Here is an 8,839-nt window from a genome sequence, read left to right on the forward strand (position 1 = left end):
GAGGCCTCTGTGCGAGGTGGCGGATGTACGGGGGCCTGGGATAAAGGCTGAAAGTCCAGCCCATCGGCACTGTTGACCCCTGAGGCTGTGCACCTCCAGCTTGCCGAGTTTAAGCTCACGTCCCAGTATAATCATTACATGGCAACCAGCTTGAGGTCTTGCTACCGTGCACGTTCGGATTCAGTAGGTCTGGGTGGGACCTCAAATTCTGCATTTCTCACCTCCCAGGTGAGGCTGAGGTTGTTTGTCCCAAGAACCACAACTTGAGCAGCAAGGATTGACCATTGATTCTCAAAAACTGTAGTCAGTATCCCCTTGGTTGCTACTGAGGCCCCCGTCACCGAGCTGGTGTGCGTCAAGCGCTCGGAGAGACCGCTTCTGAAATCACTCCCCTTAGGAGTTTCCACTTGCCTTTGCTACTCAAACTTTTCTTTGGGTTAAGGAAGTACAGATAGAAACGCCACCTGGTAACCTCAATGGCTACACCTTAGTCCAGACGCAGGGGACACTTCGGGGGAACCTGGCAATTCTGAGACGGCGGGGTGGGCACCAGGAGGCTGGCAGATCTGCCAGGTCTTCAGACGTCCTGGGGTCAGTTTGCGAGGCACAGGCGGGGCTTCGTGGGAGCTGGTTAACTACTGTGGGCCAAGAGCTGAAAGCGGCACTGAGCAAAGTGGGGGAGGAAAGCCACAGCTCTGGCTTCGGGAATTTTAAATTAAGAGATAGGATTTCAGATCATTTCAAAGCCCTGGCTAAACACAGGCATAAGAAATCACCCAGAACACTTGGGTGCTGAAAACACAAAACCGTGAGGAAGTGAGCTGGCTCGGGGAGAGGAGTGAGACTCGCAGGCAGATGCGAATGTCACACCGGGTTTTGCAGGAGTTAATCCAACGGGCTTAGTGGGAGTGGAAGGAGGACGTTGCTGAGTTACAGGACTGAAACGTGCAGGTACCCAGGCAGGAAGGAACAAGCTCCAGGAGGGCTGCCTGCAAAGCCACTGGGTTTTTAAAATCGGAAAGAATGACCTCAATCTGTCACGGACCCGCAGGACGCGGTCCTCTAACTGCTCCCAGTGGTGAGAGCCTGGGCAGGGATCAGACCACATCCTGCCCGCCCGCCCAAACCAGGATGGTCCAGTAACTACAGCCCAGCTTTGGGGACCTCCCCAGGGTGTTATTTTGATCATTCTTGCCCAGCAGTAAAATAACACCCCACTGATGCGCTGCCGGCTGCAAACCGTTCTGACCCCTTCGTCCTCCCTGTCCCTGTTCCCACCTATCCTGGCGTGGCCTCACCTGGGCGGAAGGGAATGGCAGAAAGAAGGTTTTCCATGCACTTCCGAGCAGGGTCAAATGAAAGCACCATGAGGACTTCGATGGAGAGAGGAGGGCAGATAAAGGGCCGCTTTACCACAGGACAACGCTGGGTGAACAACTGACTCTTTGCCTCATGGACAAAAGAGAATGAGGGCCTTGTGCCAGCCTGGCTTAAATCGACTGGAGAAAAGTAACTTTTGTAATTCACGGCCCTCTGCGTGCTGTGGAAGTGCTGGCAAGTGAGACAGGCATGCACCCTGCAGGGAGAGAGAGCATGAACTGTGAGATAATTTCAAGTGCCAGGGTCAAGGATGGAGTTGCCGAGGGTTGCCTTGGGGAAGCAGGGACTTCTGGGGCAGGGGCCTGGCAGCCCCTGCAAACTTCTATGTCATTGCTGACCTGGCACCGCCTGCTGGGCTAAAAGGGGCTGCATTTTGGGTTGGCTAACCTTGCCCCATGTCTATCATCACGTGGGGCAAGGTTAGCCAACCCAAAAGGCCCACTGCCAGCTGTGGGATATCAACGAGAGCTGGGAGACTTCTTCATAGGGAGGGAAGGCACAATGGACAAGTCAGAGGGTGGCGGGAGGGAACCAACACTATCTGTCCATTGGTCAAAAAGACTATTGGGTGGGGGCACTGGGCTCAGCAAGGCGGTTGAATTTGGCTCCTACTGCCTAACTAATGGGCTATTTGGGATGATTAGCAGTGATGGGGTGTCTTGAAGGCTTGGCCCACAGCCACACACAAACCTCAAAGAAAAGGAGACCCTCCTGTTGGTGGCCCATAGTGGATACTTCATCAGTGCTGGTAAGTGTGGCCAAGCCAGAGGTCATGATTCAGAACAAATAAATGTGACGTTCCTTACACTCAAGTGGTCTGGGAAAATCCATATTAATTTTACGGTGCAAACCTGCTGTGAACATGTGCTAAGTTGGGGGGCAGTTGAGTGCCGCTGTGGTGGGGTGACATGGTCCCTAAGGGCCAGAGTGATATCAGGAAGAGTTTTGTGGAAGAGGAGAATGGGGTTTGGTGCTGATGGATGGGCAGGCTATGGACAGAGGAGGGTGGAGAAGCATTCTGGGAGAGAGGGGCAGCATAACCACAGCCCCTGAGATGAACATGGTGAGTTTATGGGGCTTTAGAGGGCTTAGAGTGTTTGGAGTTTAGCAGATGCTCTGAAGAGCAGGGGAGAGAAGAGAGCACAGGCAGCTGGCGTTTAGAGAGGGGCTCACGGCAGGACCTCACAGTACTTAGGAGGGGTCTCAGCTATCAGAGTCTTCTCCTGAGGTGCATCCTCAGCCCCTTTGGGGTTTAGGGAGATCTGGGAGTTACAAGCATTTCAGTTGATTTTCAATTCTCCTTCACTGAATCCCCATGGATGGGGCCAAGAAAGCAGGTGCCACTCATCAGAGCTTCTAAAACTCCGGTGCTGAGAGGATGAGGTGCTCCAAAGAGACCTTTGTGAGAGAAATATGGGTGTCTTAGGAATTTCAAAAGTCTTTTAGGCATGGAGCCAAGAAGGCAGGCGGAGACGCTGAAGAGACACCCTAAAGAAGCAGAAAGGCTTTGAGGACAGGTTCCTGGGCTGTGGGGCCAGGAACCTGGGCTTTAAGACAGGGGCAGTGGGGTGGGGAGAAGGGAGATAATGAGAGTCTCAAGTCACTGCTAGAAAGGTGCTGTACTGTGAGATCCTGGGGATCTACAAGGCCTCCTCCTTTTCCGGAAGAGACGTCAGGACTCCCTTGAAAAGAGAACATCCAGGATCTGTCAAAAGGACAGAACAGAAAAGGGAAAGAATGTTTACTCTCACCGCTTCTATTCAACTTCATACAGGAGGTCCTAGCCAGTACAACTGGGGAAGAAAAAGACATTAAGGACAGACAGATTTGAGTGGAAGAAATAAAATGGCCCTTATTTGTAGATGGCATGATCTGGTCTGTAGGAAAGCCTAAGGAATCTCTAAAAGTCTACTAGAACCAATAAGCAAGTTTTACTGGTGTTGTGGAATACACTATTAACAACCAAAAAAAATGAGACGAAGATAATAATTCCATTCGCAATACTATAAAAAAGAATAAAATACTTAACAATAACTTTAATGAAAGAAGTGCAAGACCTGTATGCTGAAAACCTCAAAACATCTGAGAGGAATTAGAGAAGATCTAAACAAATGGAGAGATATACCATGTTCATGGATTGGAAAAGTCAATGCTGTTAACATAGGAATTGTCCCCAAATTGATCTAAAGTTTCAACACAATCCATATCAAAATCTGACAAGCTGGAGTTCCCGTCGTGTTTCAGTGGTTAACGAACCCGACTAGGAACCATGAGGTTGCTGGTTCGATCCCTGGCCTCACTCAGTGGGTTAAAGATCCAGCATTGCCGTGAGCTGTGGTGTAGGTTGTGGACGCAGCTTGGATCTGGCGTGGCTGTGGCTGTGGTGTAGACTGGTGGCTACAGCTCTGATTAGACCCCTAGCCCTGGAACCTCCATATGCTGCGGGAGGGCCCTAGAAAAGGCAAAAAAAGACCAAAAAAAAAAAAAAATTTGACAAGCTGATCCTAAAATTTATATGAAAATGCAAAGGAGCTAGAGAAGTCAAAATAATTTTGAAAAAGAAGAACAAAGTTGGAAGATTTATTTTAATGCTATAGTAAGCAAGACCGTAGATTTATTATAAAGCTATAATAATCAAGATATTGACCCAAAGGTAGGCACGTAGATCAATGGGACAGAGTAGACTCCAGAAATAAACCCTTACATTTATAGTCAATTGATTTTTGACAAAGATGCCAAGGCAATTCAATTGTCTTTTCTCTAAGTGATGCTGGAACAATTGGCTATCCATTTGCCAAAAAAAAAAAAAAAAAAAAAAAAAAAGAACTTATATCCTTCCCTCACATCATATGCAAAAATTAACGCTAAGTGAATCATAGAGCAAAAGGTAAGAGCTAAAACTATAAAACTTCTAGAAGAAAACATTGAAAAAAGCCTTTGTGAACATGGATTTCTTAGCTATAACACCAAAAACATGATCCTTAAAAGGAAAAATATTGATAAATTGGATTTTATCAAAATAAAAAACCCATGCTTTTCAGAAAATACCATTGGAAAAAAAAGAAAAAGAAAAGGCAAGCCACAGACTGGGAGAAAATATTTTAAACAAATTGATTTTTTTAAAAACATGAACAAAAGACTTGAATAGGCATCACATAAAAGCAGATACACGAATGGCCATAAGCATATGAAAAGATGCTCAACATCATTAGTTATAAGGACATGCAGCATTCCCGTTGTGCCTCAGCAGGTTAAAAACTTGACACAGGGTCCATGAGGATACAGGTTTGATCCCTGGCCTCGCTCAGAGGTTTAAGGATCTGGTGTAGCTGCAAGCTCTGCCATACGCTTCAACAGCAGCTCTGATTCAACCCTTAGCCTGGGAACGTCCATATGCTGCAGGTGCAGCCATTAGAAAAAAGAAGAAAGAAAAAAAAAAAAAAGAAAAAAAGGAAATGCAAATTAAAAAATTAAAGCTACAATGAACTGCTATTACTCACCACTAGAATGGCTATAATAAAAGATCAATGGTATCAAGTATTGGCAAGGATGCGGAGAAATTTGAACTCCCATACATTGCCTTTGGGTACAGCTAATTTGGATAACATTTTGGCAGGGTCTCAAAATATTAACTATGTATCCACCATATGACCCAGCAGTTTCACTCCTAAGTATTTACCCAAGAGAAACAAAGATATAGAGCCATATAAACATATGCAAATGCTCATAACTGCATTATTTATAATAGCCCTTGAAGGGTAGCAAATTATGCCACCCCAAAATAGAGCTCTTTGGCACAAGGATTGTTTTAAGAAACATCAGACACAGGAGAAGCTCTGAAAATAGAGCCCAAGTTACTCTTTTGGAAGTGAAATTGACATGTGTGAAAGAGCTCCCTCTTTGTACCAGGAAGAAAGGACGCCTCTGAATCACAAGAGGATCTTAATCACAGAGAAAACAGGGACTTAAAGCTACACATTGAATGTGACCCCCGTTAACCATACTTTTCCTGGTTCGGTCTCAAAACTTCACTACCCACCTCCCCGCACACAGCTTTCTTTTCTCTTTAGTTGAAGATGGTATTTACGATAGTAGCTTAGGCCACCTCCTCCCTGGGGGGTTACTAATTTTTTCCTGGGTATCTTCCATATATACTTGAAAGCGTACATGTTAGTCAATTTCTGGTCTGTTTTTCTTCTGTTAATGTCTTTTTTTAACAAATGATTTTTATTTTTTCCATTGCAGTTGGTTTACCATGTTCTGTCAGATTTTTACTGTGCAGCAAAGTGACCCAGTCACACATGCATATATACATAATCTGTCTTTTATTACAGGGGTCTCAGCCAAAAACTCCGAAGGGCAGAGGGAAAATTATTTTCCCTCCTCTACACCCCAAGCTGGAAAGCACCCAAATGTCCACCCCCTTGATGTATAATAAACAACACTGAGTACGGCCATACAGTGAGATACCGCGCAGCAACTTAAAGGAGTAAAATACCGATCCATGCGACAAGACGGATGAACTTTAAAAACATGCCAAGCTGAAAACGTCAGACGCAATGGACTCCATTTTGCATGATTTCATTTACGTGATGTTTTTAGAAAAGGCAAAAGTACGGAGATGGGAGGCAAATCAGAGGAACAAAAGTGGGAAGAGGAGTTGACGGTGGAAGAAGTAGAGGAGCTTCTGGTGCCATGGAAGGGTTCTTTCCTAAAGCTGGATTTAGAGGATGGTGCTGATTGTACAAGTGTTTAAAGCTACTTGAATCAGCGAGCGATACACTTACGAGGGTGCATTTTACAGCATATAAATTATACCTCAATAAAGATGTTTAAAACAAAGGACAGGAAGACGCTTCGATTTTGCAGGAGAGGGGGTTGGGTGTGTGTGTGTGTGTGTGTGTGTGTAGTTGTGACAGGAAGAGAGGGAACATCTATGGGAGACAGCCACGCATTGAGATGCGGTGGAAACAGCACACGCGGTAACCTGGAGCCAGCTTACGGGTCTGAATCTTGGTTCCAACCCACCACCTGCATGAACGGGAGAGGAGCTGCTTCCTCTCTTTGGGCCTCTGTGAAATGGGGCTAGTGATAAACACCAAGAGGCCGGTGAGTATTGAAGGCGATGCCTGTGAAGTGCTCACCCCACAGCCTGACGCCGCATTAAGGTACGTGCCGAGGGGAGATTCTGGACCAATTATTTCAGGACATGCAGGGCTTTCTAGTAACGATGCACTCTCTGGTGTTGTGGTAGAATTACAAGCCTCTCACTGACCTGAGTTAGCAATTTTCTTAATGAAGAAGCTGGGGACCATGGCCCAGACGGCTTGGCATCCAGCAGTGGGTCCACCACAACCATACCAGGTGACCATAGCAGGGTTCCTTAACTTCTTCAGGTTCCTAAGAGACACCCCATCTCCCCGATAGGACTGCCAGGGTGCTTCAGAAGTCAGAGCTCAAGAGTTCCTGTCATGGCGCAGCAGAAACGAATCCAACTAGGAACCATGAGGTTGCGGGTTCCATCTCTGGCCTCACTCAGTGGGTTAAGGATCCGGCGTGGCCGTGAGCTGTGGTGTAGGGCTCGGATCTGGTGTTGCTGCGGCTGTGGTGTAGGCTGGCAGCTGTAGCTCCAATTCGACCCCTAGCCTGGGAACCTCCATATGCCGTGGGTGCAGCCCTAAAAAGCAAAAAAAACCCAAGTCAGAGCTCATGGCCAACATCAAGTGTCCTGGGAAAGGTAATGATGGGACAGAACACAGACTGGGGGCTGGAGCGCAGTGTGCAGGGACTATAATCTGACCAAGGTCATGGAGCCTCGGGGCTGGGATACATGAACCTTAGCTTAGCAGGAGCCCATGGAAATTTTCACAAACCCGAATTGGCATCTGGCGCTGAACTGGAAAGCAGTGAACACAGGATGTTACTGAAAATGGTGCCGGCCGGGTTGCTACCTGAGGTTTTGGCAGCCTTCACCCCCTGCAGTTGAGTGAAGACGGATGTGGGATCAGCAGGAAACAGGGATTTTAAATGATCCCACAGGAAGGTGTGGATAACAACAGAAGCAACAAACAAAGCCAGCCCGGCGGGGGGCGGAGGGTACCAGCGAGCACTCACCTCCTCCCGCACTTTAGGACCGTGCCAGCAAGAGCCCAGCTGGCAGTGGAAGGTGGCTTTGGCATGGATTCCACCACCTCCTCTCCCTCCTCCTGTAAGTCTCCTGGAGGAGCAGAGGGGAAGGGGTGGCCCGAGGGTTGGGCCCATTTCTGGCTCAGGACACTGGCATCCTCCACGTGACAGTGGGTAGGACCCTTGCCATACTGCTGGACGCCCAGCGCATGCTCCTACCTTTCTCTAGTCAGATGGCTGGGATTCTTCTGGGGGGAAATCTCTCCCCATGACGTGGGGTTTGGGTGGGGCTGTCCGTACGGGTGCACCGTCCCCCCGGGCCAATTAAACTGCCTCCTGGACTCTGAATTGAGCTGAGTGATGGAAAAGGAGGGGAACAAAAGAAAAGGTTGGAAAGGAACTGACATCAGGCCCCCCCTCAGCCTTTACTTAAACCCACTCCTTGAAACCCAGCTCTGCCCCATTTCTTAACTCCCATCTATTTTGTGAACCCCTGATGCCATTCCAGAAATTCTGGTTTTGTTTTGTCTTTTTATGGCCACACCCACGGCATATGGAGGTTCCCAGGCTAGGGGTTGAATCGGAGCTGTTAGACGCTGGCCTACATCACAGTCACAGCAACACGGGACTCTTAACCCACGGAGCAAAGGGATCGAACCGGCATCCTCATGGATGCTAGGCAGACTCATTTCTGCTGAGCCGCGACGGGAACTCCAGAAATTCTGTTTTGCTTAAGGTAGATGTGCTGCATTTTCTGTTTCAACGAACAGACAGAGAGCATGGCTCTGGCACTCTTGCTTAGGGGCCGTTTTTGCAGAGGACGTGCAAGGAGAGGAGAAAGAGCCCAGCGTCCATCACCTGCCTCAGTTATCCGACTCCTCGGCTGTCTGTGTGACCACAGGCAAGTCATCCAATCCCTCTAAGGCTCAACTTCTGTAAGGTGAAAATACTATCTTTGCAGAACTATGAGGATTAAATGCATTTGTTGATTCGCCCATTTACGATTTGCCCAGGGGCCAGCCTTTTCCTGGCACTCTGAGGACTTGGAACAGAAAAGTGACAAGACAGAGCACAGTCCCTGTCTTCAAGGAGCACATGCTCGGGGGGGAAGAGAGGCATGGAGCTCAGTGTCTACGCCTGTTTTTCCCGCTCCTTCTGCTTCCGGACCAACCCTGAGATGTGCCCTTCTCCTGGGACCTTGTGAACATAACTCTCTTTTCAGCAGCTCTCCTCTCCTAACCAGCTGTGCTGCCATGCCCACAGAAAAACAAAACCTCTACTTTATTTTTTTGTTTTTATTTCTTATTTTTGCCTTTTCTAGGGCCACACCTGC

This window comes from Sus scrofa, chromosome 4 (genome assembly GCF_054392235.1).
Source record: "Sus scrofa isolate SSC_HxYL_T2T_F1_AM1 chromosome 4, Sscrofa_HxYL_maternal_Yorkshire_Landrace_v2.0, whole genome shotgun sequence".
Lineage (NCBI taxonomy): Eukaryota > Metazoa > Chordata > Mammalia > Artiodactyla > Suidae > Sus > Sus scrofa.